The sequence below is a fragment of the Dermacentor silvarum genome, chromosome 10, assembly GCF_013339745.2.
Source record: "Dermacentor silvarum isolate Dsil-2018 chromosome 10, BIME_Dsil_1.4, whole genome shotgun sequence".
Classification (NCBI taxonomy): domain Eukaryota; kingdom Metazoa; phylum Arthropoda; class Arachnida; order Ixodida; family Ixodidae; genus Dermacentor; species Dermacentor silvarum.
In genome coordinates, this window is record NC_051163.1 from 42,721,270 (window position 1) to 42,733,666 (window position 12,397).

Sequence of the window (12,397 nt, forward strand, 5' to 3'; positions counted from 1 at the left end):
TTCCGCTATGCCTGAGAGCAGGTTGTCAGGGAAGCCTACTGCTTTTGGTCGTTCAACTAGGCATTCAAAGCTGGTTTTAACCTGGCCATGGTTAGACTTTGACGTCAATGCATTGGTGTAAGCTTTTGCTATCCCCCGATCAACAAGCTTCCATGTGCGGAAAAAAAATAAGAGCAGGCTTTTTGTAGAGCGAGGGGCACAGTTAAAGCAAACCAGTTTCGGCATGAGCAAAAGTTGTAAGAATAAATACTTCAGCTTCTTATTCGCGGGAGACTCAGTTGTCAATTCCAAGTTAGTAATGTCAGAAGAAAAAAATTATAAAGTTCTTATCCACATTCTGCTGGGCGTCACACTGCTCTGCATGAAATATGACTAGAAAATCTTTAACATAGCAGACTAAGGAAAGGCATGTCTATCACCAAGGTTAGCCTTCAGGCACCTGTCATACCAAGCCAACAAAATATCTCTGAGGGCTGGGGAAAACATGGCCCAATGCACACCCCCTGATTTTGAATGAACGAATAGTGCTCCCTCATGATGAACGTCTACTGTCATGCATTGCTTAATGTTTGCATGACGCTTTTCATTATATTTCGATTTCAAGAATATGAAATGCCCATATACTCTCTATTCAGCGGAAAAGTAATAAATTATAATGACAAGCAGCCCCCCGCCCCCCAACACACTCCGACAAAAAAAAAAAAACTATGAGTGACCACGAGACTCACGTGGTCCCTTCAGCACTCTTGTCGAGTAGGCCTACTCGGTTTTAATTTACATACGGAAGCATATAAAACCTGGCGCATTTGACCTGCCAATATTAACATTTCGTAGCCCATTGATGTTACCGTGGATACAATGTTTATGTATTTTTCGTTTTCTTTGAAAATTTCGACAAACTTTATGAGCGAGTAAATTCAAGAAGGCTTGCTGAAACACTTCTTCATCAAAACAACTTAGATTTACGCAGTGAGGCTGAAAGAAAGTTGAGATAGCTTTTCATATGAGGCTGCTAGGCGCTAAAGGTTCAAAGGGAAACAACAGCACAAATTCTTGGCAATACAACGCGGTGATATACGCTGGTCTAGAAAGAAGCGATAAGACCACGTGTCAGAATTCGCCCCCGGACGACGGCAAATAGTGCTGTGCAAAAAGAAAAAAAAAGCTTCGTTTACTTCTTGAATAGCTATTTATTACCTCAGTGATTTGGAGGACGTGTCCTTTTTTGCTTGTTGCTTAAGTGCATTGTATTTCCCGAGAATTTTTAGGCGCCTCTAAGGGTGATAGCGCTGCCTGCTTTTTCGTTGGTAAGACACGTTGAAATTTAAGAAAACGTTGAAAATTGAAGCGTCACTATGGTTTTGCTACATTGAAGGATAAATTCATCCTTTTGCGGCCGTTTCCACCGATGTCCCCTCATGGTTTGTTCGTGGACCATGCAGCGAACATAGGCCTTAAGGCATGCATATACGATTTATCATCATCATCATCAGCCTCTATTTATGTCCCCTGCAATGCGATGGCCTATCCCTGCGACCTCCAATTATCCCTGTCTTGCGCTAGCTGATTCCAACTAGCCCACAATATAAGGGACCTACACGGATTCCAACCTATCGTATAGGATTCCTATATTCTATTCCTATCCTATAGGAATGCTGTAAGGATTCCAACCTAACCTACAATATACTTGGTGAATTAAATGAGGCATCCTTTTTATGTTTGAGGAAAATGGTATCAACAATGCATATACTAAATTCAACTTGCCTGGGTCAAATACGGTCTTTGCAGTAATTTACCATTACAAGGGCGCCATAGAATTTTAGGGGTACCGTATAATTTACCTATAGGTAAGCCCTAAAACCTACAATGGATCATATTCAGGTCATCAATCAGGTAATCTAGAAGTCTGTGGAGTACAATCAACCTCTCTATACGGCTTTCATAGATTATGAAAAGGCATTTGATTCACTAGAGATATCAGCAGTCATGCAAGCATTGCGTAATCAAGGAGTACAGGAGGCATACGTGAATATCTTCGCAAATATCTACAAGGATTCCACAGCTACATTGGTTCTCCACAAGAAAAGTAGAAAGTTACCTATCAAGAAAGGGTTCAGGCAAGGAGGCACACTCTCTCCAATGTTATTCACTGCACGCTTAGAAGAATGTATTCAAGCTCTTAGACTGGGAAGGCTTAGGAGTGAGAATCAACGGCGAATATCTCAGCAACCTTCAGTTTGCATATGACATTGTCCTATTCGGCAACAATGAAGACGAATTACAACAAATGACTGAGGGCCTTAACCCAGAAAGTGTAGGAGTGCAGGTTGGAGTGCATATTGCCAAACCCTCACTGGGAGCTTACCACTGTCGTTGAAAACAAAAGTGTACAATCATTGCATTCTATCGGTGCTAACATATGGGGCAGGAGCTTGGAGGTTAACTAAGAAGCTCGAGAACAAGTTAAGGACCACACAAAGAGCGATGGAACGAAAAATGTTAGGCCTAACGTTAAAAGACGGGAAGAGAGCGGTGTGCATAAGAGAGCAAACGGGGATAGCCGATATTCTAGTTGACATTAGGTGGAAGAAATGGAGCTGGGCAGGCCATGTAATGCACAGGATGGATAACCGGTGGACAATTAGAGTTACAGAATGGATACCAAGAGAAGGGAAGTGCGGTCGAGGATGGCAGAAAACTAGGTGGGGTGATGAAGTTAGGAAATTTGCATGCGCAAGTTAGAATCAGCTAGCGCAAGACAGGGGTAATTGGAGATCGTAGGGAGAGGCCTTCGTCCTGCAAGTGCACATAAATATAGGCGGCTGATGATGATGATAGTATCTGAAGCAATGCGAAACTGGAAGGAACCAGCAGCTGACGTCAATGATTAGGAAAGCTGTTTCCAGTCCTGAAAAGTCCGGGGTATGAAGAATTTGGAACAGGTTCGCACTATAGGGATGATACGACTTCCATCTTTTGTGCGCATTCTAAACCAAGGGACGAAATGCACGTCGGTGGAAGAATAAGGTCGCTTTGTAGAATGTAATTGTAAGACGTCGTCGTTGTTTTTTTTTTTCTGCAGTCAAGCTGTCTTTGGCTAGGACGTGGGAAAAATGGGTCGGAGATGTTGGCAGAACACAAGTGGGCGGATCCTGGTGATAGTGCTGAAAGGGTCCAATATCCATGGCACATACCTCTATCATATCCTCTATCACAGAATCGGCCTGTCATGTGGGCCGATCCTGTGACAGTGCAGCAAGGGTCGAAGCTCAATGGCACATACCCCTGTGGGCTCGGGGACCTGTAACGCGCCCTTGAACTACCCTTGTCACACGTGGAACCCAAAGAGACAAAAACAATGCGCCACAGCGATGAACGCTGTTGCCCAAACGCTATAGTCTATGACGATGCGTGTCGAAACGTCAGTGATAAAACGTAATAGTCTACCAACCAAAAGCTGTGTCTCATTCGCTCTTTACATGGTCATTTCCCTAGCGACGTCATCAGTTGCCCTTTGGACTCGGTATGGGTAAGACCCGTGTCGCCCACGCCGAAGAAGAAGAGCGCGGCTTTACGAGCGCCGGCGCGCTTGGCAGCGCGAATGGATGCGAAAGCGAAGAGAAGCCGAACGCACAGCGGCCCCATGTGCTGCGGCCGATGGTGCAAGGTGGTGTGAATGTAGTCACCTAAACTTTCTTTCACTTGCACATACGGTGTGCGGCGACGCAACGAAGTTGTGTGTTGCGCCTTTACACCATTTAACATAACCACCAAATTGAAAAATTAAAATATAATTCAACAAAACCAACAGCTTCGCCGGCCTTCCATCTTCACATAGTGGAAGGGCTGTGATTTTTTAAAGTGCGACGCACTTTAGGGGCCCGGGCTGTCGGCGTTTAATGGAATGTCATGTCGTCGTAGTCAGGCGCAAGAACAAGATCCTGCGAAAGTCTCGTTCACTTGGCGTATACCAAAATTGGAATGGAAGGGTCCGAATGTATGACTAACATGACTGATAGGCCATGACATCAATAGCATCACATGCTCGTCAGTTACGTTACGATTAACGATAATAAAAGCACGTGTGGGGCATATACCCGTATCGGATATGAGGGTATGAGCCAGGGATATGCGGGAATTAGCAGAAACTCGCGAAATTTATCGCTTTCGAAACGTCTGTTTGGTACCAGCGCAGCGCAAGAGAGGGCGCCACCACCCCACAAGTACTCGACTCCTCCTTACTTGTGCAAGAATAGCACAAGAATTGGCTGGAGCATTGGCTGGAGCGTCGTCGTCTTCTTCCACAGCTGGCTCGTTGGCGCCCCACGGGTTGCGTTCCTGCTCATGCTCGGCACGCGCTCGTGCCCCTGCTCCCGCGTTCGTCGTCTTCTCCCACATCTGGCTGCGTTGCCGCTCATCATTCCAGCGTAGAATTTCACTATGACGTGCCTCATAATCATAACTGGTTTTGGCACCTAAAACCCCAGAAAGAAGAACGTCTCTTTTGTCGTCGTAATGGGGAGGCCGTGTTTACGGGGGTATGAGCCATTGCATGCTTAAGGAGGTATGAGCTATTCATTGTCTTACCGTAACGGACTCATTTAATTTTGAAGCAATGTAATTTCGAAGAATCGCAAGCGGCAATGGGGGGCAGGCGAATGCTGCTAACCACGCCGCCGAGCAAACTCGAGACATCGAACGCAAGCGACAACGGCGGAATGCGGGCATACCGTCAGTGACGTCGTTCTCTCCGTCGCAGCCGAACGTGTGAGTGTAACCTCATTTTGAGAAATAATTTCATGAGCCCTCGATATTAGCCCAGTGATTAACACCGGGGTCACACATTTCAGCTTCGCTGGTTAGTCGTCTTCACGGAGTGAAAGGGATGACAATTTTTTTATTCTTTTTTATTATTATTTCTTTTTGTAGTGCTGGTGATGGTGATGGGAAACACAAAGAGATAAGTATATTTGCGACGACAGGCGAGGGAAGCAAGCTGTAAAAATTCATAACTTATTTTTCACCCTGCCGGCGATTTTCTGCTTCACAAGAACTATTGGTAAATCCACTTCGGTCGTGATTTTGGACTGAGTTTATGTAGTACTTTTGTAGTCTCAATCGGAGCGTAGGTGTTGGCTACAGCCATATAGAAACATATGCGAAGCTGTCTTTGATTATCTATGGAAAACAAAAAAATGGTTATTTCCTGAATGTTCCACTATTTAAAGACTTCTATACCATATTTCCTAGACATAATTGTTCTTCCTCAAACTATCATATATGAATACCGAAAAGAACTCGAAATATGTGACATTCCCTTCACTACTTCGTATTTCTGCAAGGTACGGGTCTGACTGACAAATGGGGACACATTCGTGACGTAGAAAGAGACGCTCAGGTGGAGAATTTGGCGCGGCGTTGTAAAGGTGCGGTCAAACTGCACACTGCGTCAAATATGAAATGAGGCGCTGGCGTCACAGGAGAGCAAATTTGATTATTTACTTCGCACATTGCTTACTGCTAAACGTCCAGTGCATAGTTAGATAAAAGACTTACTCTATGCATCAAACTCTTGCAGATATACTCTTAATTCGCGAGTACACGACGCATTGTGAAAGCTACATTAACAAACATCATCCAGGAAATTAGTCCTAGGACGGTGTTTGCTTTAGATAACACACTGGCATAAGACGTGTGGCTTCGGCTGTGATAGTTTGTAAGGAGTTATCCTCTTCTGCTAATCGGGAAGAGAATGTAACCTATTAAAAAAAACTGTCAACCCTTCCCCTGGGTTGGAGATGGATGACCAGCGAAGCGGTGTTATGGTGGGGAATTATGTATTTCCAATTATCATTATTAAAATGGGATGGTGTAATTGTGTAATTGAACTATTAAAGAATGAGAAATATATATGATCCGGTGGTTTTCATTTATTTAGTGACCACAGGGACCATGGCCTTATGGTCGCTACGGTGCACCGCCATAGGGTGTACGGCAAAGGTTGGCACGTTCTTCATAAACACGTCACCAACGTCGCGCGCGTTAGGTGCGAACGCGGGCAAAACGCCGCCGCCGCTGTCGACAACAGTTGTGCGCGTTGTTTGTATGACCACACACAACCGCTGTCAAAACGCTGGCTACGTGACGAACGGCTAAACGCCGTTGTCGACACTGTTAGGGGAGAGGCGGGCGAGAGCCCAGAGAGAGTCGGCATGCAGCAGAGGCCGGCAGGGTTGCGCGCATGCGCCGCAGTGGGAGAGCGGGTACGCACACGCACAGTATAGTGCCTAGAATATGTAAGTATATTCTAGGCACTATACGCACAGTCTAGAGTGCCTCGATGCCATGGAGGAAGAAAAATATAGGAGGGAGTATACCGCAACGCGATTGTCGCCGACTGTGGGGGCACAACACGTGGTTTCTGAAAACGTCACAGCACGGAGGATACGTCAGAGCGCGCGGTAGGTTTTAGTACTACCGGTTGATAGCAATTATGTGGACACTCCAAAGCGGATTTCTGCCGTCGCCGTGAGGCTCCGTATGACGTCAATGGCGATGAAATCGTCGCCGCGCGCCGTATGCTGTATGTGCGAATGAAAGGGCGCGAGGGTCGCGCGCTTTCATCGGGAGCGAACTCACGGCGGAGAGCAAACGCGCGTTCTGCGCCATGCTCCATGAAGGGCTGCAGAATTAAGCGTCTCTTTCCTCCTTTGCAATCACCATATATCTAGAGCCAACGCGACTTCTTCCGAAGCGCGAAAGGCCATGGGGGGGGGGGGGGGGGGGGGGGGACGTTTAGCTGCGGCACCAAGTGCCTATTTATATAAAAACGTTGTGAGGCGAGAAGGCGGTAAAGACTTCCGACGCTGCTCGACGAGTGTCCCATTCTGATCTCGTCGAAAACCTCCGAGCCGCCCCCAGAGGCATCGGCAACAGTCACCAACGCCGCGCGCGGTTGATGCGAACTCGGGCAAAATGCCAACGGCGTCGACAACAGTTCTGCGTGTTGCCGGTGCTGGTGCATGTCCAAGTTTATACATCTGATAAAACTACTATCCGTACTCCGTATAGCTCTCTACTAATTTGCTACCGCAATTCATGCTTCACCTTTATGGTGTTTTTTTTAACACGAAAGTGTTTTATGCCGGGGTCCACCAAGACTTCACTGACGTATTTCCGTCACGGAAAATGTCAATCTCTTTCCGTGACGTATTTCCGTCACGGAAATACGTCATAGAACATAATACAAAGAAAGAAACCAGAAGAAAAAGTTCCACAAACATGCAAAATTTGGAAATCGAACCCACGACCTCTCGTCCGCGACGATAGATCGCCGAGCGTTTAACCCATTGCGCCACAAACGCATTTGCAGAGAGCTACACAGACGCGCCTTATATATCTAACACTCCTCCGTGTACCCGCGCTCTTGCTCGGGGCGGTGCCGCCGCCTACGAGCAGAAAAGAGAAGTACTGCATTATGACACTAACGCGCACCGACAGTGAACGCTTCGGTTACGATTCAGTTACGTGCTTTGTCTTGCGCGTTGTATTAGTGTGTCAGTTACGTGCTTCGTCTTTCGCGTTGTGCTAGCGTGTGCAGCGTAGTGCAGCTTCCATATGCACGACGGTTGCTCATGGTCATCGACGTTGGTAGTCGTGATGGAGGAGACGTGCCACCAGGCGTCAGCGTGGGTGCATCAACGCCTAAGGGCGCTTTAGCCACAAAACACCAATAGACATTATATATCAATGTGCAATAAACATTACACTACTTCTGTGAAGACACGTTTCACTTTCGTGTTCTATACCGATTCCTATATAAGAGAGATCAACCACATTTTTTTGTACCCATTCGGAAACCATTTGAAACTCTTGAAGTAAACAAAAACAAAACCGAGGAAAAGAAAACTAAACAAGGAAAAAGATCTTTTTCCTTCCGGCATGTGAGCAGCTGCCGGCCGAGCGCGCACCGAATAAAAGCTACCGGTAACTAAACATCTCGGCAAATCTCGATTCTCCGTGATCTCGACTCGAGAGGTCACGCGTTGAGCCACCACTGCTGGCTACACGAAGCATTCGCTTGCCAAGGCTGGCTGCGTGACGTAATGCGCCCTCCTATATTTTCCTTCATCCATGCCGATGCCCTCCTCGCCCACCACTCCCCTTCCATGGGGAAGTCGCGTTTGCTCTCCGCCGTTCGTTCGCTCCCTGTGAAAGCGCGCGTCCCTCTCCCTCGCTCGCTTTCACTCGCACATACAGCATACGGCCAATGAGAGTTTTTTTTTTTCTTTTGCCGGACGCGACGATCGAAAGGTGAGCCCTTAACAGCTTTGTTGTAAAAAAAAGCGCATAATCTTGCACTCGGCCGCGCAACGTTTGAAACAGCGAAGCTGGGCGATCACAGCCCAGCATTTTGCGGAAGTGTGCGCCAACTTTTCATCTTATTACTCATGATGATGATAATTAGGGGCGAAGCTCCTTAGGGCGTGGGTCTGTCCTTCCTCCGATGTAGTATGTAGCCACCTGTAGTTTTATGAAGTGTTCACTAGATGGCGTAAGTGGTAGCCACCTGTAGTTTTATGAAGTGTTCACTAGATGACGTAAGTGTCGATCTTTCTATATATAAGTGTATATAATGTCACTAGATGGCGCTAGTTTTTCGTATAGTTGATGAGAAAACCTACAATGTAGTGCGACGGGTTACCGCTAGGGGTGTTATAATAAAAAGTGCTCGCTCTTGGCGCGCTTTCTCTTTCGCTCGGAGTCGCCGGATGGAAGACAAGGCTGCGGAGCGGAGAGAACGGAAGGCGGCGGCGGCGAGCGCTCGCAGGCAGAATCCCGCGGTGAGAGCCCGCGAGGCCGCGGCTTCACAACAGGCAGCGCGGCGGCGGCGCGAAGACCCCGTAGTGCGAGAACGAGAGGCAGAAGCGGCACGGCTGCGGCGCGAAGCAGCGGCGTTATCCAACCGTTATCCCTTCATTTCATGGACCACAAAGCCGTGGTAATGAAGGGACTCCGCAAACGAAGCATCTAAGAAGAAGCGTCTAAGAAAATAAGACGTATTGTATATATACACATACTGTTTCTCACGTGTTTACTTGATCATATACTGGGCGAATTACTCCGAGTATTCACGGTTTACCGATGATCCCTCCGGAGCTTCGCCCCATCATCATCATTCACCTAGTGGATATGCTGTGATTTTTTTCTTTTCGTGCGTCTCGGACTTACAGCCGTCACTGTGCGTTGCAAAGAGAGAGAGAGGGAGATTGTGGTTGTGAAGAGGAAGAGGCGCTATTTTCTGAAGCCCTTTAGGGAGCACGACTCGGCATCTTGAGGAAGGGGCGGGGGATGTAAAGAAGAAAAAAAAAGAGAAAGAAAAGAGAGAGAAGGTAGATCGATTACACAGCCCTTGACTGTCAGGGGTAGCCAGGCGACGCATTCACAATTTGCACGACAGCCCCGTGTCCTCCAGGAATTTCAGAAGGTGCCTGAAGGTGGAGCCGTGGTGCCGACCGGGAAAGAGCAGCTGCGATGCTGAGTCCGTAGGGAGTCCTAGGCGTCGGAATGACGTGTAGAGTGAAGCCCTTTCTTTGAAGAAGGCGGGGCAGAAACGAAGTAGATGGTCAATTGTTTCCTCCTCTACGCACGCTGAGCAGGCCGGGGATGGAGCCAGGCCTTTGCTGTACTTCCGGGAAGCTGTCCAGGAGCAGCCGATCCGGAGGCGCAGCAGGAGAGACCGCTCCTGCATTGTGAAGCCGCGATCAGGAAATGAACGGGGAGGGCGACCGATGGCGACGCGCCGATCCGGGTGGAGCACCGTTAGGTGCCGCTGCAACGTGTGCCTTGCGTAGTCAAAGGCACTTACAGCGGTGCTGACTGTTACAGGAGCATGGTGTGCTGCCTTTGCCAGGACGTCAGCCTCCTCATTGCCCTGGACGCCGACGTGAGAGGGGAGCCACTGCAGCGACAGCTTCAAGCCACTTGAAACAAGGGCGCGAAGCTTTACCGCCAGCAGGGCAACGCCAAGGCCGGCGGTCTCCGGCCGACGAAGAGCCAGGAGCGCCGTTCGCGAGTCGCAGAGGATCACAGCCGGAGAATCCGGGGGGTCCTCCGCGCAGCTTGCAACACCGACACCGCGTAATTCCAATGCCGACACCGCGTTCCAGGAGACCCGCTCCGTGAATGCGTCTCTCTCTCTCTCGCTGTCATAGCGCGCAAAACCGCTTCACCTCGCAGAGCACGAGCGTACGAACTCGCCAGCTGTGGATGAAGACGACGACGCTCTAATCAATCATATCGTTCGCATAAATGCATTTTCGCTCGCTTTGGCACCGGGGGTACGCGGGTTCGAATCCCGCCTCGACAAAAAAAGTGTTTATTACAGCGAAAGATGTATATGGCTAGGCGAAACGAAAACCCGTTCGTCTCATGTTTCGATAAACGTCTCCATTGGCTGCGCCGTCAGTTACGTCGTTCTCTACGTCGCACCCAAGCGCGCGCGCCATTGGCAGCAACGCCGGCCCCTCGGCTCGCCGTGGTCGCATGCGTTCGATACATCGCGATTTTACTTCGCGATTTCACCGTGGACGTTTCGCCGCAGCCGAAGCCAAAGTGCCGCTCGAGAAACTCCCGCCGAAAGCGGGCGTTGGCCCCCGCGAACGCGTTCCCGCCGTTGCCACGTTGACGCTGTTCTGCCCGCAACGCCACCTCCTCGGCTCACCATTGTCGCATGCGTTCGATATCTCGAGTTAGCTCGGCGTCGTGGTTAGCAGTATCCGCCCGCCATTGGCGCTTGCGTTCCACTAGAAACACAAACATGTAACCAAAACGCTTCAATACAGCGTAACCCACTGCTAAACACCGGGGCCGCACGTTTCAGCTTCGCTGGTGTACGGAGTGCTTGGGTGGTGTTTCCTTTTCTTTCTTGGTAGTTTCTTGATACGCACCACGAATCACAAATTACGGCTGGCTTACACAGCTTCGCTGTTAAAATTAGCGTAGCTTGCACTAGTGGTGCAAGGCTAAAGAAACGAAAGCTGCTCCTGCTCCGGGTTATGTTCGGTTTAAGTCGGGCGCTATAACGCGAAGTCGGGCGCTATAACCAACGCTATAACGCGAACTGCGTTTCCCTCCCCCTTACCTCCTGCCCCTTTCTCCCTCCTCTTCCCCCTCCCGCTTTCCCTATAGCCCCTATCGGCACGGTGCAGCTGTTTCCCCCATTTCGTGCTACTCTCGCTCCCAGGTCTGGGGTTGACTTGTAGTGCTTAGGCTATAGCCCAAAAGCCAGGACTAGCTATAGGTGCCCATCAGCTCCCCGTCTCTTTAGCATTGCGCTTCCAGTGCAAGCTACGCTTATTTTAGGGTGCGAAGCACCTTATGCGCCCGGGCTGTCGGCGTCTCCTGTCGTAATCGTCGTCGTCGTAGTCACGGTAAGCAAGCGGCTCGTGCTCGCGAGCGCGTGCCGAGCGTCCCGCGTGCCGAGCGCTCCCGCGTTCGTCGTCTTCAACAGCTGGCTGCGTTGCCGCTCATCATTCCAGACAGACAGACAAGGAGGAGGAGGAGGATAAAATTTATTAATACAGTAAGCTATGCGCGGTTTATTCCTGGGTGGTTCCCTCTGACAGGGCTCCACTGGCAATCGCGGCTCGCCGGGACTGGTCGAGGGTCGCCAGTTGGCTTCCCAGGTCCAGTTCGGAGAGTCTTGCCTCCCAAGACCACGTAGTGAGCGTGTGTGATGTGACTCGTGGCGAGATTGCCTCGTCCGGTCTGTCTGTGCATTGGTGTGTTATGTGCGCGAGTGTCGCTGTGTGTGTGCTACACCAGGGACATTTCCGGGACGTATATCTGTCTGGGGAGATGGCGTGTAGTCGGGACAAGTGTGGGTATGTGTTTGTTTGCAGGCGGCGCCAGTCCCTAGCCTGGAGTCTATTGAGAGCTTTGAGCGGGGGAGTGTATTGTCTTCTTGCAAGACGTTGGTCCTCCAGTATTTGTTGACTCGTGGTTAACTCATGGGTCGCTACTCGGTCTGTCGGGGGCTGAAGGATGGTGTGGTCTGCCGCTCGGCTAGTGAGACCTCGAGCTGCGCAGTCCGCCTCTTCGTTGCCCCGCAGGCCTTCGTGCCCGGGGCACCAGACGATCCCGTGAATCCCCTCTAGTGAGCGGCCCAGGATTCGAATGGCTTGTATAGGGAGTGTTCCATTCAGGTATAAACGACACGCTGCTTGTGAGTCCGTAAGGACGCGAGCGTTTCTTTGCTTGCTCTCGGCGTCACGAAGTGCGAGAGCGATCGCTGCTGCTTCTGCTGCTGCGCTGCATGTGGCGCGGATGGAGGCAGAGGCAACGAGGTTCCCCTGATTTACAGCGGTGATCGTGTATTTCGTCTCGCGTCGTGGCG